General features: G+C 52.3%; 1 protein-coding gene across 30 annotated transcripts in view; it reads right to left on the bottom strand.

The window, feature by feature from the left end:
* Positions 1 to 27,006, bottom strand: part of NCOR2 (nuclear receptor corepressor 2) — a 207,399-nt gene that overhangs the window by 157,225 nt on the left and 23,168 nt on the right. For 28 of the 30 annotated variants that reach the window (XM_053590060.1, XM_053590081.1, XM_053590083.1 and 25 more), the window contains exon 2: positions 25,311 to 25,357. The exons of 1 other annotated variant lie outside the window; for it this stretch is intronic. The gene's annotated coding sequence lies outside the window, so the exon portion shown is untranslated. Of the gene's footprint in view, positions 1 to 9,798; positions 10,243 to 25,310; positions 25,358 to 27,006 lie in introns of those variants that run through there. One more of the 30 variants, XM_053590061.1, reaches the window with a different exon arrangement.

Below are 27,006 nucleotides of genomic sequence, written 5' to 3'. Positions count from 1 at the left end.
CCCAGGGAGTGGGGTAGGGGGCCCAGGGTCCAAATCTTTCAGGCAAGCACAGTAAGTGCAATTTTGAGACATCTCCCAATTTTTCTGGGGGGGGGGGGGGGGGGAGAAGCACTGACTACAAAAACCAACCCAATCCATCAGTCTGACACACAAATACAGCCCAGGGGCTGCCAGGAGGTGACCTATGGCTTATGGCATGTGGTCACTGGAAGCCACAAGGAGGACACAGCAAAGGCTGGAATAGCTGCAAGGAGGGGGTGACGGTGGAATCGCAGATGGCAACCTTCTCGGCCGGGGCAAAGGCCTGCAGGTGAAACTAGGAAGGCCCCAGCTATAACAGGGAACAAGAGATGGGGCTCACTTACCTAGTGACTCGCTGATGACACACCCTCCACCCGATGGGACCCATAGCTGACTATGAAAGGGCTCAAGACCTAGCTCCAACCCAGCACCGTCTCCAACGAGTAGGGCAAGCCAGCTGTGGTGACACAGTGTGTCTCTGCCTGCCCAGCACCCGCTCTGCAAACCACACCCCAATGTCCCTTGAACAGCCAACCCTCCCGCACCCTCAGTCCTGGAGCCTGGGGAAGCCGACCCTGACCTCCAGTGCAAGTGACTTAGGGAGGGGCTTTAATCTCAAACGGAGCCAATACAACTCACTCCCACGACTTCTGCTGGGACATCAGGAGTGACAAATAAGAAGCTTTTCTTCCACTGAGGCTGCTGAGCTATGATTATTAGTCTTGGGCTACCAGCGACAGAACACAGAGAGTACCTGGATCCAACAGTGCCTGAAGCTTTCCCTAAAGTCTTTTAATTACAGGAGCCTTTTGTGCAGGAGGAAGAGGGAGTCTGTCAATTGCAACCAAGACACCTAAGATAAAAAACCCCCTAATACCCAAATTCTAAGACAGGCTCTCCCTAGAATCAGATCTCCTCCACACTCTAGGTCCTTCATCTGTGCAGGTGGGACAAGGTCCAAAGCCAGCCAGGAGGATAAAAAAGAAATAGAATGGGAGCCCTGGGACACTCAGGCTAGGAGGAAGGGGGCCAGGCAGAAGCCTGGGACAGACTTCTCCTGTTCCTCTCACCCTGGAGGAAGAGTAGGCATCTCCCAACTCTGTCTTGAGCTGTCAGTGACTCTGACCGGGAAACAGCAGGCAGTGGCTTTGCAGATAAAGGCTGCCAGGCACAGCCAGCCTGGCTCAGATCTGGGTCACTCCTCAGTGGCAGGCACACACCGCCCCCACGGCTGCCCCCAGCAGTAACCTGAGCCTCCGGCCTCGGTTTCTGGAAGAACATCACGATCTCTCTCTCTCGAAAGGAACATCTGCTAGCTGGGGCTGCAGAACCAAATGCGCTGATAAACGTAGGCCAGGTTGAGTAATTCCCAGTCACCCCCGCCAGGCCAGAAGAAAGGGGCATTGTCTGCAGCCACAGTCCATGGGAGCTGTACTCATGGGCATGCCTTGAGTCCCTCCCACGGCCTCAGTTTCCCAGACTGTAAAATGAGCAGCTGCTCCCAGCCTGTGGGGTGGCCAAGCCTTCAACCTGGAGCAGGTGGAGACCCCGAGCCCCCACCGCACCCTCACCTCCTCCTGTCCTCTAGGGGCCATGTGCTTATTACAGCTGCTACTTCACAGATTGGAGACTGAGGCTCTTACCACAGGCAGGAGCAGGACAGAGGGGAGATTAGCAAATACTACTCCCTTCTCCCTGTCTCATGCAGCTACAGGGTGTGTGCCTCACCTCCCACAGCCATCATCACAGCTGATTATTAACACAGCACTCGCTAGCACCCGTTCACAGCATCCCTATAAGATAGGTGCTATCCCATTCTACAGGTGAAAAGACTGAGGCATACAGGGGCTAAGTAACTCGTCCAAGGTCACATAGCAAGCAAGGGCCACAACCTGGATGCAAAGCCAGGCAAATCACCTCCTGTGTCCACCTTAATCACTGGGACCCCATTGCTGGCACAGCCCTGCCTCCCCCACCAGGCTAGAGCCAGACCTCAAAAGCCTTCTACCCAGTACCCCTGCTCACAGGCCCAGCCAACTCCTGCCAGCTGAGGTGCCCTGGGCTGCACAGAGGGGTCTCTGCGTCCCCTAGCCCCCACGCAAACCTACTGGAAATGACCCACCCAGGCCCCAGGACACCTCCGCCCCTCAAGGCTCCAGCTCCCCACCTCCCTCCTCAGGACCCGGAATCCTGGCTCCAACCCTTGCTGTTTCACATCCCTTTCCCCCATGTCCCCAAACATGAGATCCATGAAGGCAAGAATCACACCTGAGTCCCAGCACACCACAAACAGCAAGTGCTCAATAAATGCCTGTTGAATCCATGAACACACCAAGAGCAGAATCACAGGCTCTGAGCTTCAGCTCAGAGGCCACTTTATAGGCAGAGAACCTGAGGCTGAGAGCACAGACAAGGTCTGTCTAAAGTTGGCTGAGTGGTCCACATCCATACTGTCTGCCTGCTTGCCCATCACAGGCCTCAATGCAGCGGACAGCCCCAAGCCTCCGCCAGCCTCAGTGCCATCACTGCCAGGAGGAGCTATGTGACCTCTGCTGGGTGGCCTGCCTTATCTGGGCCTGGTTTCTCTGTCAAGGCACCTAACAAATGAGGGGCCTGGGGCCTGCTGGGGAGGTTGCTGTACCCCAGGTTCTGGGTGAATAGCCAGGTGTATGGGGAAAGTGTGTCCTGGTAAAGTGTGGAATAGGGAACTCCTGCCTCTTGGTCTGGCCTGGCTCCAGTACCAAATGTGCTGATAAAGGTAGGCCAGGTTGAGTAATTCAAGGCTGCCTGAGGTGAGAGAGAAAGTTGGGGCTTTGTGGATGCCGGTTCTCAGAGAGGCAAGCAGGTCCAAGCCCTGCCCTCTTTTTTGGAGGGGCTAAACTCCTTTGCCAAGACGCCCTACACCACTAGACACAAAGCCATCCTCCCGGCCACCTGAACTTGCCCTGAATTCTCAGGGTTGGGGTGGGGGAACAGCACCCCCAGACTCCTCTTCTACCTCTGGAGGCTGAGGTCACAGGCTGTATTAGCTTCCTTAAGGCTGCCATAAAAATGACCACAAACAACATGGCTTCAAACAAATTTATTCTCTAACAGTCTAGAGGACAGAATTCCAAACTCCAGGTGTAGGCAGGGCCCACTTCCTCCAGGCACTCCAGAGGGGCTCCTTCCAGGCCTCTTCCGGCTTCTGCTGGCTCCAGGCACTTGCCCTGGCTTGTGGCCACATCACTCCAATTGCTGCCTCTGTCTTCATGTGGCTTTCTCTCTCTCTCCTCTTTTGTCTCTTACAAGAACACTGGTCACTGGATTTATGGCCCTCCAGGTAATCCAGGATAAGCTCATCTTGAAACGCATCTGCGAAGACCCTTTTTCCAAATACGTCACTTCGACAGGGCCCAGATTATTATACAGGAAACAGATGTATCTCTCTGGGGGCCACCATCCACCCCACTGCACCAGCCCGTACTTCTCTGACACTGACCATCTCCTGAGAGCTGCTCCCTGCCCAGGCCCCAGGAGAATCCTCGTTACACAGAGGAGCACAGAGAGGTTAACCACACATCCAGGTTACATGGCAGGGCTGAGGCCTGAACCTGGCTTTCAGAGCCCTCCCGACACACAGTAGCCACTGGGTATAAGGGCCTCCCTGGAGCTTACAGGAAGCAAGGGACTCTCACGCCCACGCCTCCCGGACTGACTCGGCCCAGCTGGCGATGAGTCACCCCCACTTCACAGGCCAAGAAGAGGCTCAAAGTGGCCTGTCCAAGGGGGCCCGATAAGCAGTGGGGCTGTGGAGAGCTTCTTGGAGCCTCAGTTTGCCTTGGTATCAAAAGGGAGCAAAGCCCACCTCCTGTAGCCCTCTCAAGAAGATGAAAGAAGACTCTGCAGGGAGGTGGCTTGGTACACAGGCCCCTGGAAATCAACCACCGCCGACTCATTAGCAGCCCTGGCCCTGCCCACACAGCTGCCCACCAGCCTCTGACCCCAGCCACAGAAAGGGCCCATTATGACATCACAGGCCCAGAATTATGTTATTAGCCTGGGAAGGGGGCTGGGCCCAAGGATAAAAGGCTCATTGTCATGCAAATGACAGACTCTGGAAGGAGGAGGTGGCTTCCAGCCTTCTCACTTCTGAGTCACACTAGGGATTGACCCCCCACCCACCTTCTCTGGGCATCTCAGGGCCTCCTCTGAGCTAAGTGGAACACTCACTCTCTAAGCCTGGGAAACAGGCCCTCCCAGGTCTGACCAAGATCCCCAAAAAACAGGACTGGCTGAGACAGGGCTAATAAAAGGGCCTTCTGGGGATGAAATAGGATAATCCCTTCAAAGTGCTAAGTATCAGTGGGGCACAGAAGCAGCTTCATAGGAAATGCCATTTACCCAGGAATATTGTGTGCCTGTAGCTGTACGTCTCTGGACAAGCTGCTCACCCGCTCTGTGCCTCCCTAGAGAGGGTGATTCTGCACCCACTTCACAGGGCTATTGGGAGGACACAGTGTGCACAATGCTCACAGCACCTCTGCCCGCAGTGTGCAGGCTGAGTCTGTCAGCACCCCTTCCCCACACTCCACACCCACAGGTCCCCTACCTTCCCTGCTCAGGACTCCCACCTCCCTGACTTTATCAAGGAGGAGCAGACGTTCTAGGGAGGTTTGGTGAGTTCCTATTGGGCACTCAGAACAAAGGCGCAAGAACTTTTCCGAGTTTCCAGGGCACCCTCAGAATGCATTTTCAGCCCTCAAGCTGTAAAACTTTCAGAGAGGAAGAAGATGAGGTCAAGGTGAAATCCAGCCGCAAGGCCTGAGTCTCCCCAACCAAAGCTTTCAAGGACAGCCTGGGATTGACAGTCTTTGTCCTCAGATGGGCCCATAAAACAGGGATGGGACAGGCCTGGGCCCCAGCCCTGGGGGACCCTGAGTCAGGCACAACTGTTTCCTAAGTGCCTACTGTATGCCCAGTGCTGAGGATACAGTGGTGATCATATGAACAAAGTCCTGGGTGGAAGGGTGCTATGGTCTGAATGTGTATGTCCCCCCAAAATTTGTATGTTGAAACCTAATCACCATGTAACAGTGTGAAGGGGCGAGGCTTTCAGAGGTGACTGGGTCATGAGGGTGGAGCCCTCAGAAATGGGATGAGCACCCTCATGAAAGAGGCCCCAGGGAGCTGCCTTTCTCCTTTCCTTGTGAGGACAGAGGGAGACCGCACAGTTCATGAACCGGGACACAGGCCCTCACCAGACATCGGATTTGCCAGAGACTTGATCTTGGACTTGATCTTGGACTTGCAGCCTCCCAACTGTCAGTCATTTTGTTTATAAGCCACCCAGTCCAAATGGACTAAAACAAGTAGTGAAGGGGATGGGATGGGACAGGCACGACAGACAGCACAGGGAGTGACAGTGTTACAAGGAACAATCAAGCAGGGTGCCAAGGAGTCACAACCCCAAGGCCAGGCCTCTCTGAGGAAGCACCACGTGGTGTTCTCAGAAGAGGGAACAGCGAGTGCAAAGGTCCTGAGGCACGACTGTGACTGAGGTCTCCAACAAACCGCAAAGAAGCTCATGAGGCTGGAGGTCCCCACCTCTCCCACCAACTGCCTAGCAAAGCCCAGACCTAAGACCCTAAACTATGACAACCCCCTCCCCTCCACCATGCCAACATGATAATGGAAATGCCCTTGCAGCAGCTCAGCAGTGGGACCCCACCAGGCCCTGCAGGTGCCAATTTGTCCCCCAGCCTGGGGACAGGCTGGAACCTTCTGTAATCCTGAGGCATAAAGCAAACCCCTCCTGGATGTCCTGGGATGTCTGAGGGCTCAAGCTTAGCTCCAAGCCAGCTTTAGGGGGTCAACCATCTGCAGGCCCTCTTTCCTGAGCCCCTAGAGAAATTTCTACCTGAGGATCAGCTTTAGCCAAACTAAAACACATTTGTCACACATGCCACTGGATAACCCAGCTCACAAGAAGATGAGCTAGGTACACCTTGAAGGCCTTTTCAACACTGACAGAGGCAGAGAAGAGCACAAGGGAAACCAGCACCACGAGAAACAGCAAAACAAGGGAACACACAGCCCAGAGGGATTCCACTGTCACAGGAAGTGGAGACAGACCTGGTCCCACTGTAATCACAAGGCATAAAGCAAGTCCCACCGGGACCTCCTGGGGTGTCTGAGGCCCAAGCTCAGTTATTTGAGCTCCCACTTTGGGGGCCTCAGAGGAGGTGAGCTGAGAGGTGGGAGGTCTGGGTGGGGTCGAGGAGTGAGGGGAAGGAGTGCAGAAGTTGAGGCTACCTGGCTCCCAGAAGTCATAAGTCCAGCCTTTTACCCCAACCCCCTAGCCCAGCCACCAGATGAGGCAGGAAGGAGGGGACCATGGCTCAGAGAGGGCAAGTGACCTTCCCAGGGCCACTCACCCAGAGAGGAGAGCCATCAAGCACAGACTCTGGTCTGGATGCCCATCCCATTCCAGCCCTGCAAACTGTGTGCCTTGGTGTGGGTCACCTGACCACTCACGACTTACCCTCCTCATCTACAAAGTGGGTCATCCTCCCATCTGTGGCTGATGGGAATATGAAATAAGATAGCACCAGGCAAAGCACAGCAATCACATCAACAATGATGGTAGCAATGGGAACAGCAAACCCTCAGAAAGCACTTAGCAAGTAGCAAATCATTTAATCTTCATGCCAGCCCTGCAAGATAGTAAACATTAGCTACATTTTACAGATGAGGAAACTGAGCCTGGAGGAGCTAAGTTACTTGCTCAAATTCACCCAGCTACAAAGGAGCAGATTCAGATAGCATGCCTCTCATTTTTTAGAGAGAGTCTCAAACTGTCACGCTGGGTAGAGTGTTATGATGTCCTAGCTCACAGCAACCTCCAATTCAGGCTCAAGCGATCCTCTTGCCTCAGTTTTTCTATTTTTAGTAGAGATGGGGGTCTCATTTTTTGCTCAGGCTGGTCTTGAACCTGTGAGATCAAGCTATCCACCACCTCGGCTTCCAAGAGTGCTAGGATTATTACAGGCGTGAGCTACCATGCCCATCCTTTTTTTAACTTTTTATTTTGAGATCATGGTAGATTCATACACAGTTGTAAAAAATATTAATAATAGGCTCAGTGCCTGTGGCTCAAGCAGCTAAGATGCCAGCCACATATACCTGAGCTGGAGGGTTCGAATCCAGTCCGGGCCCACCAAACAACAATGACAGCTACAACTAAAAAATAGCCAGACATTATGGCAGGTGCCTATAGTCCCAACTACTTGAGAGGTGGAGGCAGGAAAATTGCTTGAGCCCAAGAGTTGGAGGTTGCTGTGAGCTGTGACTCCACAGCACTCTACCCAGGGCAACAGCTTGAAGCTCTGTCTCTAAAAAAACAAAAATTAATAATAGGGCAAGAGCTAAAGATCCTAGGTATCCTTTACCCAGCTTTCCCCAATGCTAACATCATTAGACAACTATGGTTCAGCATCAATATAACCAGGAAGGTAATGCTGACACACCAACCTCATTCAGATCTCAAAAGTTTTACACACATCAACAAGTGTATGGGTGTGCGTGTAAGTGTGTGAAGAACATGCCCATTCTGATCGATGACCACCTCCAGTGGACACAGAATTGCTCCACCATAAAGGTCCCTTGTACTGACCTCCATTCTGAACCGCCACACATGACTGTCTTTCTCAGGGGTCCAAGGCCCTCAGTATAGGTCAGGAGTGCGCATAACACAGCTCTGGGACCAACCAAGCAGATAGCAAGACCTCAGGGGTGACATGCACGGTGCCCCCACTTCACAGGAACTTTCCCGATTTCCCAGAAGAGGCCTGAAGACAATGAGACAGTGGGCAGCTGGCGTGGGCGGCCCAGACACCCCGGGAACTCCCTGCTGGCTACTGCTAGCCCGAGGTGGAAGGCCATGAGCCAGCCACTGGCCAGGAATCTGGTGTCACTTACAAACACAGGATCGCTGCCACCTTCAGCAGAACTGTCCTCCTGCCCTGGCCCTCAGGCCATGCCAGGCATAACAGGGACGCCTGGCCCAGGACTGGCACATAGGAGCCCAGGTGGAGCAGGGCACCCTGGGGACCCTGGCCCAGCCCAAATGGAGGCAGATCTTGGGAAGCACCCACTCTTGCCCACCTCCTCTTCCTGGGCCTGCATTTCTATGAAACTGGAGAACTCCCTGCAGGGCAGAAAAGAAAAATGGATGGAGACCAAGATGGAACTTGGACTTAAATCCAACCTTGTGGTTTACACTCACAGCACCCCTCCCCACACTTCAGCACTGCTCGGGGCCCTTTGGACTTCTCTCAGTTTCCCCCAGGGTACCTGCAGGCTGTAGAGAATGAGGAAACTGAGGCTCCATGAGGTTTCAGGACGTGCCCAAGGGGCCAGACTAGAACAATGGTCTGGCCATGACCACTTCATAAACACCATCAACCCGAGATGCCAAAATCACAGCACAGGTGGGGGTGCTGTCATTGTCACTGTGAAAATAACACCCACCACCAGCTCATACTGACTGTATGCTTGCTATGTGCCAGGCAGCCAGTGTTATTAGCTCCCTTAAGTCACATTACTTATTTGGGGGAGGGAGGGACAGATGAAGCACCCATTTGCCAGATGGGAAAACTGAGGTATAGAAGCACGAAACAACTTGCCCAAGGTCACATGGCCAGGAAGCTTCTACCTCATACAAAAACCCAGGCAGCCTTCCCCAGAGTTCACCATGAAGCTATATGTCCTTCTCCCACCATGCCCACGCCATACGGACCCCATCATCCCCAGTTTACAGACAAGGAAACTGAGACCCACAGAGATGGGGCAATATGCCCGAGGCCACACAGCTCAGAAGATGGAGCCAGGACTCAAACCGGGCTGTAAAGTCATCTGAAGCCCAGCCCCTCTCCTCTCTGGCCTGGGCATGGAGGTCCTCACAGGGGGTCCCTGCTGCCTCCCCACGGCCCCCTACACACCCAGACCTCAAGACAAATCGCTCCCTCATCCCTCAGCTTGCAACTGAAGGCTCCTTGTGAGCTCGGGAAGCCCTTCCAACTTTCCAGTGTTTGTCCCAGCGCCTGGCTGCCAAGTCCCTGGGCAAGCCTGGGCCGGTGGCGCTGATTTCAAACCAGACACAGGCACTGAGCCAAGCGCCACCTCGGTGGGGAGCCGGCCGCCAGGGCTAGGCTGCAGCACTGCCTGAACCTGGCCCTCCATGCCCCAGCCCACCCAGATCCCGAGGACCCCTACTCCACACCCTCCTGCCGTCAACTCCTGGAATAAGCACCCAGAGCACCGAGGCCCCCACAGCTGCCCGCAATTCCCCTGTGAGGGCACTGGGGCGTGTGCCCAACTCGGGAAAAGCAGCACAATGCCCACCCTGAGTCTACCCCAATGTGGGCTAGCCAAGGAGCCCAGCCTGGCTCGGCCCACAGCTCAGAGCACTTTTTTCTGTGACTTCAGCAACTTTGTCCGATAAGATGTCCCAGCCCATTGTTCCGTGGAGCATGGGGCCCAACACACGTCCGCCCTGCCAGGGGAGCATCCGGCCACCCCTGCTGGCTGACTGGTGTCTACCCAGCCCCCTGCCCTGGCAGGGCCACAGCACCCAACAGAACCTTGCTCCTTCCAGATGAGTCCATGGGCCCCCAAATGGCACCCTGGGCACAGGTCCCTATATGCCCCGTTCCCCAGACTGCACCCACTTCCTCAGCCGGAGTGACCAGCCACACTGTGCCTCCCTGCCCACGCGGAGACCGCAACGTCTCTTACCCGAGCACATGACCAGCCTCACTCCAGTCAGCTCCAAGCCCAACTTGGAGGAACTCTCCCGCAAGAAAAAAAAAGGAAAAGAAAGAAAGTGCCAGCCAGTGGGTCAGTGGAGTCCACACATGCAGACTGAGCCGCTGGCTTCCAGAGGGCACACTGTGTCCAACATCAAACCCATCCTTCCTCCAGGACCGACACTGGAGAGGGGTGGCCCGAAAGCGGCCCGCCGCCTTCCCGCGAGACTATGGCTCCCACCCCGCTGGGAGGCCCTGCTGGGGGCCAGCGACCCAGCGCCCTGGCCCGGCCCCCCAGGCTTCCGGCCCAGTGCCCCCTGAAGCCTGGGTAGGCCACAGCCCAATAGAGGACAACCCGCGGGGCCGCCAGACCCCACAGCTGAGCCGAGAGCGGGACCTCGAGCCTCCTGCAATCCGTTCTTGCCTCTGCCACTCTGGGCCTATAAACACAGAGAATTACATAAGTCCACTCCTCTTGTTTGGAAGCCAAAAGTACGAGCTTTTTCTCCCAGCCTTGGCAGTAAGTAATAATTCCTCATCGTCATGGTAACCCTGGCGGGCTTCCAGCCGACACAGGAGCTGAAACACTGTGAGGCCTTTTTATAGCTCGGCTAGAAAAACCTCTTCACTCTTCACTCGCTGGCAGGCGAGAGTGAGCTCCAGCCCCTGCTTCTCCTCCATTAACCCATTTCCTCCCAGCCCACACTGTACGGCTGCAAGCCCAGCCTGTCCTAGAACCCAGGCCCTGGTCCCGGCCAGAGGGGCCAGCTCATCTGGCAGGCACTTCTGTCCTTCTTTTAATCTCAGGAAAAGAAAGCATGACCCCCTCACATTGGTTTTCTGAGCTAGAGTCATCTCAATGACAGGCCCAGAAAACAGACAGACAGACAGACAGACACACACACACACACACACACACACACATCGCAAAAATAATGGCTTTTGGTGGCTGGCCAGGAGTCTGAACCTGAGCTGTGTGACTCAGAGACAAGTCTGAGCTGCTCTGGGTGTCAACTTTCCAACATGGAAGGGGCAGGCCAGGCTCTGCTTCTCTGAGTGCTCTGGGAAACAGTGACAGGATTAGGGAAGCTGCCGGAGCAACCAATGTGCAGAGGAAGCTTCCCAAGGGTCTCCAGGTTCACTCCCCTGCTGCAGCTCCCTGGGCCCAGATAGCACCCTGCATGATCCAAGGTGTCCCCTAGGGCAGATTCAGGGAGGGCGTGCCTGGCAAAAGGCATGGCCAATGCAAAGGCCTGAAGGCTGGACCAACTAAGGTGTGTTGTCACACCAGAGAGAAGGCTGGCGTGGCCAGGGTGCAGGGGGCAGAGTTAGGACATGAGGTCAGGGAGGTGAAGGGAGTGGAGGGAGAAAACACATCATGTGGACTCCGGGAAAGTCCCTCAACTCCATTGTAATATTGTCATTATTACTCTCAGGAGCATCTTAAGAGTTAACAACAATAGTAACAACAGCAACACATGCTGAGCCCATCACCTAGTTAACCAGTTGTCCTCACAGGCTAAGCCCAGCATTTTATACTGTGTGCCCATTACCCAGAGCACATCAACTAGTTAACCAGTTGTCCTCACACGCTAAGCCCAGCAGTTCATATTATGTGCCCATTACCCGGAGCACATCACCTAGTTAACCAGTTGTCCTCACAACACCATGACAAAAGGGAGGCATATAGCTGAGCCCCAATATGCAAAGAAAGCAGCAGGCCCAGAGAGGGTAAGTGGTTTATCCAAGATCACACAGCTAGAATGTGGCTGAGCTGGGATTTGAACCAGGCAAGCCCGGCTTATGTTCACAAGCTGCATGATAAGTGAGTGACCCACAAAAGGATTTTATGAGTAAGATCAGATTTGCATGTGACAAAGATCCTTGGCCATTGGACCATCTAGGGGCCCAGGGTGCCCCCTAGGAGACCAGTAAAGAGGCTACTTTTATCAGCTCACTCTCCAGCCTTCCAAGAAACCATCCCATAGGGCTCCAAAGTCTTTGAAAGAGCTGCCCCCAAAGCCAAGGTGGGGATTTTGCTGCCCTTAAGCCAGCAAAATTCCCACCTTGGCTTTGGGGCAGCTCTGTAGGCAAACCAAGGCATGCCAAGGAGTGGGCAACTAAAGGCCACATTTTTACTCCCAAAATTCAGGTAACATCTTCCCACCCAGACTGTCCCCACCACCTCCAGGAGACCAAGAAACCCAGAACAAGTCAAACCGGCCCCACCAAAACACAGCCAGGAAGTGGTGCCTGAGAGCAGCCTCAGAATTCACAACCTCCTTTGTTCTTTTCTGTTTGTTTTGGACACAGACCCGAACTAAGACTGGCCCTGGAATCTGGAGCAACTCACCCAAACTTCCACCATAGTTACTGCATGCCCTGGGCAGGTTCAAGGCTGGGCTGTGCCATTCCACCATCGTCTTCCCCACCAGTTGCTGTACATCCAACTGCTTAGTGACTTAATGAAGACCACGAATCATCAAAGACCAGAAACAGCCATAGGCAACACCTTCTAGACAGAGCCCACTGCCAGAACTAAGCTTTATGTGCAGAATAAGCTATCTGCTCAGCAAAAGAATTCCCCACAGCCCAAGCTTATGACAGTGAACATCCTCAGTACTCTGACAAAGCGTATCCTGACCGAAATCTGCCACAACGCCACTTCTAGGACCTGTCTGCTGAACAAAGCTTTGGATGGTGAAAAAGGTCAGGGAAGACATTCCAGGACTGCAGAAGCATGGGTGGTGAGCCAAAGGGCTCTGGAAAGAAAGCAGGGGTACCCTTAGGCCAAGTGGCCCCAGCCAAGGCCCCCAACCTCTCAGGACATCAGTATGCTCAGCCATCAGATGGGGGTACACCAGCCTACTGCCTCTCTCAGGAACAGCAGAAACCACACACACGGGGAACAGGGTATGGGGGGCACCGGAGGACCATACCTGAACCCACAGCCGCAGATGGAGGGGACACCTGCTTACTTTCTCCCCATGCACACTGCTTCCTGACCAGGCCCAGAGATGGGGGTGGCAGCAGGGGAGGGAAGAGAGAGAGCATGAACTGGAAAAGTCTGGCTCTTTGTGCCTCCTCCACCCCTGTCCTGGACCCCAGTGCTCTGTGACCTGGGGGCCTTCATTTCCTTGTCTAAAAGGCCTCCTGTGAAATGACTGTATTGACATACGTCCACACGATGAAATGAGATTCTGCCATGTACCGGGACGAAGGACCCACACACATTACAACGTGGATAAACCTCAAAAACACGGCGCCATGTGAAAGAAGCCAGACGCACAAAAACACAAACTATACTACATGTGATTCCATTCAGGAGAAGTATCCAGGATGGGTCACTTCATAGGAGCAGAAAACACACCAGGGACTGGTGGGGAGGCACAAATGTGGAGCGACTCCTGCCAGGCACGGGGTTTCCTTACAGAGTGATGAAAATACTTTCTAGATAGATACTGTGAATGTACTAAAAAACTAATGAACTGTTCAATTTAAAATTATCATGAGTTTGAGACTAGCCTGAGCAAGAGCAAGACCTCATCCCTACTAAAAATAGAAAAAAATTAGCCGGGTATTGTGGCAGGCACCTGTAGTCCCAGCTACTAGGGAGGCTAAGGCAGGAGGATCACTTTGAGCCCAGGAGTTTGAGGTTGCTGTGAGCTATGATGATGCCACCGTACTCAACCTGAGAGTGACAGAGTGAGACTGCCTCCAAAAATAAAATAAATAAATAAAACAGTAAATTATATGTAATGCGAATTTCACCTCAATTAAAAATAAATAAAAGGCTGGGTGGGTAATCCTAGCACTCTGGGAGGCCAAGGAAGGTAGAATGCTTGAGCTCAGGAATTCAAGATGAGCCTGAGCAAGAGCAAGACGCTCGTCTCTAAAAACAGCTGAGCATTGTGGTGGGCGCTTGTAATTTCAGCTACTTGGGAGGCTAAGGCAAGAGGATCACTTAAGCCCACGAGTTCAAGGTTGCTGTGAGCTATGATGTCACGCATTCTATCCAGGGTGACAGGGTGAGACTCTGTTTTAATCAATCAATCAATCAATGCTGGTTTTGTTAAATGAACATCACTTCAGCCCAGGTTACTGACTTTCTGAATAGCCGGTTCCACCTCTGGGTGGGTGAGAGTCCTGACATAGACCTGGTGCTTTCAGACATTCAACAAATTCTCTACATGCCCTAAGTGCTAAGAAGAGTGCAGTGAACAAGACAAAGAATACTGAAATTTAAAATTCAAATTTAAATTTAAAACACTATGTGAGTTTCCTGGGGCTGCCGTAACAAAACGATTACAAACTGAGTGGCTCAGAACAACAGCAGTTTATTCTCTGATGGTTCTGGGTGACAAAAGTCTAAATCAAGGTGTCACTGGGGCCACATTCCCTCCAAAGGTTCTGTAGAAGGACCCTGTCTGTCCCTTCCAGCTACTGGTGGCTCTTGGCATGTCCTGGTGCGTGGCTGAAGCGCTGTAGTCTCTGCCTTTGTCATCACGTGGCAGTCCCTCTTGTGTCTTCTCTTATTACAAGAACACTTGTCACTGGATTTAGGGCCCATCCTAACCCAGGATGGTCTCATCTCAATACCCTTAACTTAATTACATCAGCTAAGACCCTTGGTCCAAATATGGCCATCGGTGCATTCACAGTTTCCGAATATATGTATCTTTTAAGGCTATGACTCAAGTCACTACAATCAATACTCGCAATGTGGCAGCATCACATGCCCGGAAACATCCTTGGGCCTCCATTCTCTTCTCCCCATGGGTTCCAGAGAGCCAGGGTAGAAACCTCAAGGGCAGGCTCTCAGCCTCTCTAGAAGCCCACCCAGGGGCCACTGCGGCCATGGAAACAGACCAGGGAAGCCCTACAGCTGGCCCTCTCCTGGCCTGTGGCAGCTAAAAACAGACCCCAAGGAACACAAATCCCCTTCCCTGAGACAGGCGTGTGTGAGCCACACATGGGCAGCCTGCAGCAAAGGAACCTCCCTGATGGGAAGACCAGAAACAGCCCATAATCTCTGTCCCCAGATGAAAACATTCCCCGGACCAAAATGTACCCCACTTACTTAATCCACATACAGGATTCTTACCCACAAAATCCTCCAAGTTAAACCCTTGGCCATGTTGGCTAAAGGAAGCCAACAGTTCTCTAGGGCTGTTTCTCTGTGTGTTGTTTTTATTTTTAAAAGGGACCGCCCCCACCCACAGCAGCTGTAAGCTGGCAGCTGGCAGAGCTAATTGCTCACTCAAGACTCACTTCCAACTGCGGCACCATCCGGCAAGCCTGGATGCCACGGGTGCTGAGCAACTGGCAAAGACGGTTGGGGTGGGGCATGAGTGGCTGCCTGCCCTGGGGCCCCTGGGAACCTACACCCCAGCAGCACTGGATTTAGGGCCCATCCTAACCCAGAGGTGGCAGAGGCAAAAGGAGGTGATGAGGAAAGCTCTTGGCCAATGTCAGCTGGATCCCAGAGACCCAACCCTGGAAGGACACATTCCATTGGTCCAGAGTCACACCAGCTCCCCGCGTGCCAAGCACTTGATTAACAGGTCTCATATAGGCTCCATTATTGCCTCACAACAATCTTTGGGGGGGTGTTGTACAGATTGGTAAACTGAGGCACAGTGCAGTAAAGTGGCTTGCCCAAGGGCACACAGCTAGGAAGCAGCAATATCTGTATTTGAACACAAGGAGTGTGTTGCTGGCTTCCTCTCAGAAGTGTCAGGTCTCAATGAAGGTGTAATATTGTTCCCCAAAGAACTGCCACACCTTGGGCCCCAACATTCAGAAATCACATTTCCAGAGGTGTTTGACATGACTTCCCAAGAGGTTAGCCCTTCTGTACATTCCATGGAACATTCTGCCCAGATCACAGTAGGAAATATACTTTGAAATAAGTCACAGTGAAAATCAGAAGGCATAAAATGGTGCTAGACAGTTGTGGTCGCTAAAGAAACGCTCTAGCCCATATAATGTTTTTTAAAAACTAGGCCATTTCTTATAAAATCTAGATTTCCATCTTCTCTTGGAAAATAATCAGAATATCTAGCATGCCAATTAGCCACAATCCCCACCACTCCCTTTTGTCCTGCACGGATTCACTCACTCCCTTCCTCCCTGCATCCGAGTTTAGGACATCCACTTAACCCACTTGGCCACCTCCCCCTGTACTGCAAATGGCAGAACAAGCATTGCAGGCCTCGGTGAGGAAACGGACAAGAGAATGAAGTGTCACTCCTTGTGATAACCTCCATGTGACTCTCCTTCTCCTTGGCTGGCTGGGCTGAGGTAGTGGCATGAACCTGTCTGAGAACAAGGCCCATATAAAAGGAAGCATAGCTGAGACTGAGTCACCTCCCCAAAAGAATGGTTGGAGCACCTGAATCCAATGCCTGAACTCATCCTGCCCTAACCTTTGCTCTTGTGAATGTATCTTTGCCACAACTCAGGAGTCCTAACTAATTGCCCCTAACTAATCACTCTCAGGTCTCCCCCCTACAAATGACATTTGTCCCAGGAAGCCTGTCCTGACCACAGATAAATTCAGACCTTGTTTCAATCCAGTGACTGCCTAAACTTGGTCTACGTACTCCTCAGCACCCTCAACGGCACCTATTTGTCTGCCTGACGCTCTCCCTCTGGATACTCAACACCTCAAAGGTATATAAAATGCCCAACTTTTCCTTCATTCCTATCCCAGTGGCCTCAAGTGCCCAGAACTTTCTATGTACCCAATAAATGAAAACTAATTGAGTTCCAAAAGAACAGGGTAAAGTAAAAGTAATTAAACTAGATTTCTGCCTTAAATGTGAAAAAGACCCTGATCCCTGAGGTCTGGAGAACAGCCTCAGACTCAAGAAGATGCTCCAGCAGCCCCTGATCTGCTCCAGCCAGGCCTCTTTAGCTCCTCCCATCCCCAAAACATGATGACCACAGGGCCTTTGCATCTGCCATTCCTCTCATCCTTCTTCCTTTCCCATAGCTGCTTCCTTCTCATTGCCCAGGTCCCAGCTCAAATGCCACCTCCTCAGAGACTACCCTTGTTTCCACTATCAAAACTGAGCCCCCCAAACTGGAACTGACCCCCTACCCTGTGTTACTCACAGGCAACATGCCCTTGCCTTGCCATATAGTGAATGTGTGCTGGAACCTCCTGTCTCCCCACCATCCTGTGTGATCCATAAGGCAAGAGTATCCCTGTGCAGTACCACCCCCAAGAGGCCATGGGGATACCAGGCAGGCTATAAGGAGGTGGGAAGCAGATTTTCCACGTGCTGCCAATCCTGCCTAGCCGAGAGCGGTTGCTACATGTCTCAAGGCCCACGTGGCACACAGAGCCTGGCCTGCAGCTGCCATGGCCCTGCCAAGAGATCCAGTCTGGCTGTGGCAGTGACTGGCACATCCACGGGGCTGAGGGAAGACTGCAGGTGGCATCTGCACAATCCCCACAATGAACTGCAGCTGCTATGGAGTCAGGTTGCCTGGATTCAAATCCCAGCTCTGCCAGCTGCCAGCTGTGTGAGCCTGGACAAGTCCCTTAACCTCTCTGTGCTTCCCTACTTATAAAGGCTGACAACAGCACCTACTCATAGGGCTGCCACAAAGAGTACATGTATGTGTGTATGTACATGATACGCTCAGAACACAGCTGGGCAGAAAATAATTACAAAATTATATTAGGCTAATAATGATGGCAATAATGACACACACTCTCACATAGCACCAAGGCAAGAAAAGGGTCAGAAAGCGTTAGCTTTTGTAGCAAATACAGTATTTGCCCAGTGCCAGGTCCTGTCTGAAGTACTTGTTAATTCCTCCGAGGTAGGTTTATTATTTAACGCGCTTGTTCCAGCTTTTACAGGCAGCCTCCCTGGGTTGCTTCGATCCCCAAAATTGTGTGAACACACACAACCTTCATGTGAGCCAGTCTTCAACCCCCTTCTCCACCCAGGCTATGCTGAAGGACAGCAAGAGCCTCCAGACCCCACAAGCCTAGAGTCAGCACAGGATGGGCATACACACTCCATTCCTATCTGAGCCACAGCCCTGCCAGAATCCCTGAAACGCAGGTTCCATCTGGCTGCATGAGTGCAGCCCAGAGAGTAAAGGGTGTCCCCTCCCTGCATCCCTGGCAGAGGCCCAGATATCCCAAGGGCTCAGGCTCCTCTGCCTCTGCACAGGGTCGGCAATCTAGAGATACAGGGGCACCACTGTGAAGGAACAGGTGTGGACTCTGGCTGAAAGCCCAGGGTCTGCATGGATGGCTCTTGAGGATGAGACTGCCACCCCCACCCTCTGTCCCCAAGTCCCTCCCTCCCATGCCCAGCACATGTTCAGGTTATGAGAAGTGACCAAGAGATGGGCATGTGGTCTCCTCCTCCCACTTGACAGCAGGACCCTGGCACACCCAGCCCAAGGCACACACAGCTCTCTGAAACTTCTCAGACAGGAGAGTAGTCCCCCCACCACCACCTCTGGGACCTGAGGTAGCCTCCATTCCCCAAACCAGACAGTAGGAGTCTGTTGGAATCCCAGCTCCATCACCTACCAGCTGTATATTCTCACTCAAGCCCCTCTACCTCCCTGAGCCTCAGTTTCCCCATCTGTAAAATGGGTCTCATGATCATTATCACAGCACTGCAGGCACAACAAGGAGCACCTGAACAAGCCCAGCAAACCAGAGTTCCCAAAAGAGAAAAAGATCTAGAAAGAAGCTATTTTAATTTCAGCAAATGAGCTTACTTTGTCATTAAGTTAAACACAATTTTATTTACAGTTCAGAATGGTACCTGTTTCCGCAATCACGGAAGGTGATGAGACCTTGTTGGCACTTCAGCCTCTCCAGGGCTGGAGCTGAAGAGTCGATGACAAGCATGGGTCCTAGCAGAGAGTTGGCACTCACACAGGGGGACCTGGAAGCTGAGGGGGGAAGGACACAGCCTCTGGGCAGATAACCCAAGTTTAATTCTCACTGGCTGTGTTTAGGCAAGACACTAAACCTCTCTGTGCCTCAATTTCCTCCTTTATAAAGAGATGATAATCCCTACTTTGCTACTTTGCAGTAGTCTTTTTTTTTTTTTTTTTTGGCCGGGCTGGGTTTGAACCTACCATCTCTGGCATATGGGGCCAGCGCCCTACTCCTTTGAGCCATAGTCACCGCCCTTTGCGATAGTTTTTAGAGGATTAAATAAGTTAAAACACGTAAAATGCAACATGACTACTATTATAAAAAACTTGTTACAACTATTGTCATTGTCATCGTTTGCTCCAACTTCAAAACTTGAGTAGATTCATAAATCTGACCAAACCATAAAGACAAGTCCACTTGGATCCCTGGGGCAGGAGGACTGGGAACACAACCCTCCATCACGGGGAGCCCCCAAAGCAGCACCTCCCTCCTCCCTCCAGCTGGGGGCAGGGATCACTATGAGATGGAAAGAGACACATGTTGGAGCTGAAGATTAAAAACAAGTACAATTATCGGGCAGGCATCCATCCATAATTATGAATTTGATGTAATTAGGCACCCCACTAACTTCATTACTTATTTATTTACGGGATTGCTTATTTAATTTACGGGCTTCCTTCCCCGAAAAGTCATCTTAGCTGACACCCCTCAGGCAAGGGAGGAGGAGGAAAAGGAGGAGGCGGCCCTGTCTTTCGTCCCCACCCCCAGTCCTGGGCTTCCATATGTCATGCTCCGGCTGCCATCCAAAATAGCTCCCCAGAAGGCCTGCATGACTTCGTCTAAGACAATAGGACTAAGGAAGGCAGAGCCTTAGCAGAGCCAAGGCCTGACATTCACTTTACAGGGCTCGATGCCAAAGGACAGTGGTTGACCCGGGAGGCACAGAATCTCTCCAGCACAGGAAACTCCAGGGAGAAAAAAGAAGGCCCCACTCGGCCACCAGTTCATGCTGTGACCCCCCTCCGCCAGAGCAGCAAACACATCAGTGCAGCCAGTGGAGCTGGTACGTTTAGCTTGGAGGAAGAGAAAGAGCACACAACTGGAAGTCCTGAGTTTCTGGCCCCTCGCAGAGCCTCAGTTTTGTCACCTGTAAAATGTGAGTGTTAAGAACAACACTCACCGCAAGTTAACCCTGAGAAACCCAATGGCCGCTTCCCGAGGCTGCACTGCAGCCTCGGCCAATGCGATAAGACAAGAAGAAATAAGAAGCACAAAGACAAGAAAGGGGAAGACACAGCAAGCATTACTGGCAGACGTGTGCTCACCTCCCACAAGCCAGGAGAGTGCCACCAGGTGACCAGACACACAAAAGCAAAACGCAAAACCAGTCTTTCCCAAAATGCAGCAAACGTAATCAAGAGTGCCTACTAGAACAGCTAACATCAAAAGGCTGACAGTACCAAGCGCTGGCAAGGATGTAGAGCAAGTATAATTCTCGTACACCGCTGCCGGGAATGCAAAATGGGAGGGCCACTTTGGAAAACAGCTGGGCAGCTCCTTATGAATTAAAATATACACTTACCACAAGACCTGGCAATACACTTGTAGATATTGGCCCAAGAGAAAAGAAAACATGTTCACACAAAGATTTATGCAAGAATGTTCAGAGCAGATTTATTCATAACAGCTAAAGACTGGAAACAACTTCAATGTCCATCAACTGACGAATGAATAATTAAACTGTAATGAATCCATACAATGGGATATTACTCCGTCATAATAAAGAGCAAACTACTGACACATGCAACAACTCAGTTGCATCTGAGATATGTTATGCAGCACAAAAGAAGTCAGACAAACACAAGTATGTACTTTGTGACAACTTTATTATGAAATTCTAGAAGATTTTAGAACTTCCATGATAGCAGAGCAATGAGTATTTCTGGTTGGGGCAGGGATTTATTGCAAAGGGACTGTGGGGAATTTTTGGCGAGATGGAAGTCTGTCCCATAATCTCTAGGTCATTTAGGGCAAATCACTTTGCCTCCCTGCCTCAGTTTCCTCATCTACAAAGTCATGTTCATCAGAGAACTGTTTTAGAGTAAAATGAACCAAAGTGAAAGCACCAGCTGTATACAGCAGGAGCTTCATTACTGCTGCTGCAAAGTGAGAAACAGGCAAGCACCCAGCCCACTGTGGGCAGGACTGACCAGGATTCTCGTAATCCTGACCAACATAAGACCTGCCTGCCAGACGAGACTCCAGGCTCAGGTAACTTCCCCATCCGAAAGGATCCCCAGGCCCCTGGAACCAAGGCAAGGGCATTTAACTGATGTCTGCTGTCTAAGTTCCTGGTTCCTGGGCTCCTCCCAGGAAGGCAGACACAAAAAGACAGGCCCCTGTGGGGACAGCAGGCCCTGAGGGCAGCGCAGGTACACTGTGAGAGCTCATTTCAGGACAGGGTGTCCTGCAGAGGAGGGCATCCTGGAGGCTCCAGCCATCACTTGTACACTAACTCGTGCAGGACAAGGGTCACACTACAGCCCGCCCATTTATGAAAGAAAAAAATAATCATAATAAAGACAAGAAGGGAGCTGCAGGATGGAGCAATTCTGCACCAGCTCCCAGGGACCTGTCCAGGGCAGCTCCTGCCAACCCTGTGAGCGATGGCAGGGCAGGCGCTGAGGAGCACCAGTGGGAGGGGCGTCCCCCGGGTCTGATTAGCGGGCAGCTGCAGGCAGACACGCTCAGCTGTCAGCCTCCTCCTCTCAGCCTGCCGTCACAGGCACCATTAATTGCTGTCATTTGAGGGTGGCCAGTGGGGAGAGGAAGGAGGAGGGAAGAGGAGGGAGGGAGAGGAAGGAAGAAAGAGAAGGAAGAGGAGGGAGGAGGGGCAGGGTGAGCTTGCCCAGGGCCAAGCATCCAGAGCTGGAAAGGAGAGGGAGGAGGCTGCTCCTGCAGGGAAGGGGGGATCCCAGGTGCCAGGACCCTCCCTACCTACCTAGGGACAAAGCCAGTCCAGCCACTGCCCAGGGGGCCCCCTCCAGAGAGGCACAGTCCTGCTGACTGAGTCCCCACACCTGTCACAATCTACTGCAATCATCCTCCCAGGCTACCCAGGGAGCCCCAGCTCCAGCCCCCACCTGACCCTCACCCCAACTTACGGATGCCACCAGACCAGCCTCCCACCCGCTTCCCAGCTGAAGTGACCCACTTTCAGGGTTCATGCAGCCCAGTGGACTTGCAGGGCCAAGCCCTCCCTCTGCTGCCATACACCAAGGACATCACACCACCGCCCTGTGCCTCAGTTTTCTCATCTGGAGAGTGGGGGCAATGATGATGCCCACCTCGTGGGGTCACTCAGAGGTCCCCTCCAATGAGAAGCGTCCCCTCCAATGTCTCATGTCCCCTCTACCCCTACCACAACAGTGGCAGCTTCCCCGCCTCCCAGCAGACCTTCCAGGGGTGGAGGGACCCAGAAGGGCTCCCCAGAGCTCCCAACCAGGCACTGTGGGCACAAGGTCTTTGCAGTACCTCCGTCTTCTGGAAAGGGAGCTAAGAGCATCTGCCCTGCCTCAGTGTCCCACCGATGGCCCACCCCTGCCGGTTCCCCAGCAGATCTCGTCTTTGGGCTAAGAAGCCAATTAGTCCTGCCAAGGGGGCTCCTGAGAACATCAGGTGCCCGTGGCTGGGGAACAAGGATCCCCACAAAAACCTGGCTGTCTGCCTCCCCCCTCCTCACTCAGACGTGACCGGATCACCGCAGCGGAGGAAGCTAAGTGCTCATAGACAAAAAGTCCTTTTACTGTCCTCGGGTGGGCCACTGGCATGACAAGCAGATAACTTAGCCAGGGAAAGAAAGCCCCCAGCTTAGGCCAATGACGCAGACAGACAGGGACCAAGAGGAGGAGGAGGAGGAAGAGGAGGAGGCAGAAGAGGAAGGAGAACTCGCCAGGCAAGGCCGCCACCCTTCTAGCTTCAAAGGCCCCAAGAACACTAGGCAGAAAGCCATGCTGGTTGATCGCTCTAGGGGCACCACCACCTACACTCAGCGTCACCCCCACCTCCCTCCCTCCAAGTCAAAACCTGCCAGAAGGGGCCCAGATGACCTGCAGGGCTGATCTCCCCTGCTGCCTATTGGGATGCCCCAAAGGCTCAGGGCAAAGGAAAGAGACTCCCCCAAGAAAGTCCCTCTGGTGTCTGATTCAGAATCTTGCAAACATGGAGACCCAGTCCAAATAGCAGCCTCGGGGCCTTTGCACAAGCTGTTCCCTCTTCCTGGGATGCCTGTATGTTCCCTTCCTTCCTTCCTCCAGGTCTTTGTACAAAGCCACCTTCTCAGGAGGCCCATCCTAACCTCCACATTTGAAACTGCACCCCTGGCCCAGCCACACACTCTCCAAGCCCCTCCTCTGCTTATTCTTCACACGGCTCTCACCACAAAACCATATGCTGTGTGTAGAACTTCTGTACCACTGGGCATGATCTGTCCTCCACCCACACTCCCCCAGGGTGGGCCCACTTGTTTGTCTGGTTCTAGTCCCAGCTCCCAGCACAGGGCCTGGCACACAGTAGGCTCTTTAGAAATAACAGTTCAATGAATGAATGTGCAGTCACACATTGCTTAAAGATAGGGACATGTTCTGAGCAAAGCATCATTGGGCCATTTCCTCACTGTGAGGACACCACAGAGCACTCCTGCACAAACCTCCTGCATACATGGGCTGGGTGGCATAGGCATGGCCTGCTGCTCCTGGGCCGGCCATGAACCCTACAGCACGCCAGCGCACTGAATCCTGTAGGCACCTGGAACACAGAGGTGAGCGTTTGTGTATCTAAACTCAGAAAAGACACAGTAAAATGTCATATTGTAATTTTAGGGGACCACCATCATGGATATAGTCTGTCGTTGACCAAAACATCATTATGCGATGCATAACTATATTTGGAAGAAGGAAATCTCCTGACATTGGCCAGGCACAAGCTGGACATGCTATGCACCATGGGGTGCACCCCAACCTTGCAGTGGCCTCAATGACCCAAGTCAGATGCTTGCCCATCTGAATATGAGAAAACCAAGGTACAGATGAATCTCAGCTACCTGCACTTCACACTAAGGTCGACCAGAGGCTCACCCGCTGGCAGAACCACCCAAGGAAGACATGGGAGTGGGGGAAGGGACAGCTGCCAACAAAAGTCCAGGACCAGGTGTCAGGGACAAAGACGGAAGCTTGCCCCACCACACTCCTCTCAGCACTGTGGCCCCTGGTCTGTCTCTGGGCATCAGTCTACCCCTCTGCAGAATGGGACTGCATGTGGTGACCCATTGTCGCTCCCAGGAAACTGTCTCCGTCCCCACCTGCAGCAATCAGGCCTGCCTGTACCAGGGGCAGCCCCCACATTGGAAGACAAACAGTGGGAGGTGTGTGGCAGTCCAAGAGCAGAAAGTGCCAGACCTAACCCCACTGCAGAGGTCAAGGGTCAAGCTGGAGCTCTGCCCCTCGGACCCTCATTGAGGGCCTGGCCCAGGTGCTATCCCTCCCCACTCTTGAAAGAATAATTTAGTAAGAGGCAGACAAATATTGGGAGCAGTGAGAGAACAGTTACCATCTGCTAGGTGCTCACGTCAGCCCACAGGAGCAAGGCACACCCCCATATCCCAGGGGCCCCCACTCTGAGGGGCCCTCCACCCAAATCACCCAACTTGCTGAGGTTTCCAGGGATGTGACCACTTTCCCAGGCCTGGGGGCGGGAACGGCTGGCCTGCCCTCCCCCAGCCAATCCCACAAAGTCCCTCTGGGGACTTCAACAGGCACAGAGAGAAAAACCAAAGACTCTGCTCTCTCCTCTGCCATGTCTTCCAGCCACGTAAAAAAAAATTACAGAGCACACACACAGCACTTGAGACTTGGGACAGGTGATCCACTTGTGCCTCACCTTCCCCATTTGTAAAATGAAGGTAACAGCCCATGTTGGAGTGTCACTGTGAGGGTCACAAAATGGGGTAACGTGTGAAAAGCACTATCTGTGATTATTAGCTCGCTGAACACCTTTTCTGCATCACAGCAACTCCTCACAGTGCTGCTGCTATTGCCCTCAGGTTACAGAGGGGGAAATGGAGTGACAGAAGGCAGCAACCTGGCCCACGCAGCACACAGAACTAGCAGTGCCAGGACCAGAACCGCAGCTGCCCCTTCTCCTGCTGGCAGAGTGGCCCCTGCCCAGCCAGCCTGCAGGCCCACCCACTACCAAAGCATAGAAGCAAAGTGCCCAAGAACCCCAAAGTCCAGGGAAAACCCAGCATCCCAACATTCCAACACTCCACTGCTGGGGACCTGCCTCTCTTCCAGGTACCATCTAGAGATCACTGCCCCCTCTCAGCCAGAAGACAGCCCACCCCTGAGGGGTCCCACAAGCTCCTCAGTTGTCCCTGGGCAGCTCTGCAGTACCAGATCCTACCCACGAGGCCACGCTGAGCCCCTCACCACATCCACCAGGTGGGATCTGGCTATCCCAATAACCCCAGGCCTGCTGCCCACAAGAAGGCCTGAATCCCCTGGGGACAGACATGAACCTACCAGAAACTGCCTCCAGCGAGGCCGTGTCCTCCAAGACTCAGGGAGACCTGCAGAGAAAACACGGTCTTGTTACTAAATATCACACATGTGGGTTTGGTATAAATACACTGATGCGTAGATAGAGATGACCATGTCAGCTGGTCTGGGCCCCTTGCATTGCATACATTAGGCCAAGTATTTCTCCACAATAACCCCAAGAGGCAGGTACTGCTCCCTATTTGACAGAGAGGAAGCCTGAGGCTCAGAGAATCAAGGTCACCTGCCAAAGATGCCACAGCCTGGAAGAGACACAGCTGAGGTTCTAACCCCCAACTGTGTGCTTACACCTGAAGGACAAGTGGGTCTACTGGCCTCATCCGAGAATTTCTGAGTCACCATACAAAGTCACTGGATGACAGCTAGCATCCGAAATATATAAAGGATACCCATCAATAAATAGGAGCCAGTCAACCCAATTGAAAAACAAGCAAAAGACTTGACAGACGCTTCACAAAGAGAATATTCGGATGGCCAACAAGCATGTGAAAAGATGCTCAAAATCATTAGTCATCAGGAGAGTGCAAACTGAAACCACCAGGGATCACTACACACCCAGCAGGATGGCAAACATTAGAAAGACGTCGCATGTCACTGACAAGGTGGAGTGGCTGCAACCCTCGCGCACTGCAGGAGGAATGCAAAATGAAGCAACTACTTTGGAAAACAGTTTCTTGTAAAGTTAAACATGCACTCACCACGTGATCTAGTAATTCTACTCCTTGGTCCTTACCCAAGAAAAGTGAAAACATGTCCACACAAAGACTCATACACAAATGTTCATCATGGCTTTATTCATAATCTCAAAAAAAAAAAAACCTTGAAAACAACCCAGCTGTCCATCAGCAAATGAATGGCTAAACAAACAGTGGTGCATGGGTACCACGGAACACCACGGAACACCGCTCTGCAACAAAAACAGATGAACTGTCATGCACATGGAGGACCCTCATTCTCACTGTGCTGAGTCCAAGAAGCCAGACTCGAAACTGCAGACTAGGATTCCACATCCAAAGGGTGCCAAAAAAATATGCACACAGTCTAAGAAAGGAAAACCCTGTATTAATATCATAAAATCAATATATACCAATAATGAAAGATGAATACAAGCCTCCTGCAGTTGCAGAAGGCAAATGTGACTTGAGTATTACAAATTTAAGACAGTTCTTTCCTCTCTTAAAATGTGTGTACATTCTTTTGGCACCCTGTGTATACAATTCTAGGAAAGGCAAACCACTTTCACAAGTAAAGAGGCCTACAGAGGCAGAAACTATAACAAAAAGGATGTGATTCCCACAAAAGTGAGGATGCTGATGGCATCTGGGGATATGACAACAGGTAAGTAAACAGCATCCCCATTATAACTAATTATTTGTTCATCTGCACCCAGGGGTCTATGCCTTCTTTATGTGTTCACTTCTGCAAGAAAAAGAACCAATAAGAAAATAGTACAGTGGGCAGAGTGCTAAACAGAGAACCCAAAGACCTGGCTGGGCTCTCCACTCTAGCTGACAGCTGAGACCATGCAAAAGTCCCCAATCCTCTCTGAGCTCAGTCTTCCCATTCAGAAGATGGGCCCATTCCCCAAGCTTGTCTTCAAGACCAGCCCATATACAGACATCTCAGTCTTGAGTGGACCTTTAAGAAGCAGAGGGATCAG

Source organism: Nycticebus coucang, chromosome 4 (assembly GCF_027406575.1).
Source record: "Nycticebus coucang isolate mNycCou1 chromosome 4, mNycCou1.pri, whole genome shotgun sequence".
Taxonomy (NCBI): Eukaryota; Metazoa; Chordata; class Mammalia; order Primates; family Lorisidae; genus Nycticebus; species Nycticebus coucang.
The sequence above is the reverse complement of the archived record's forward strand: the minus strand, read 5'-3'. Positions and strand labels throughout refer to the sequence as shown.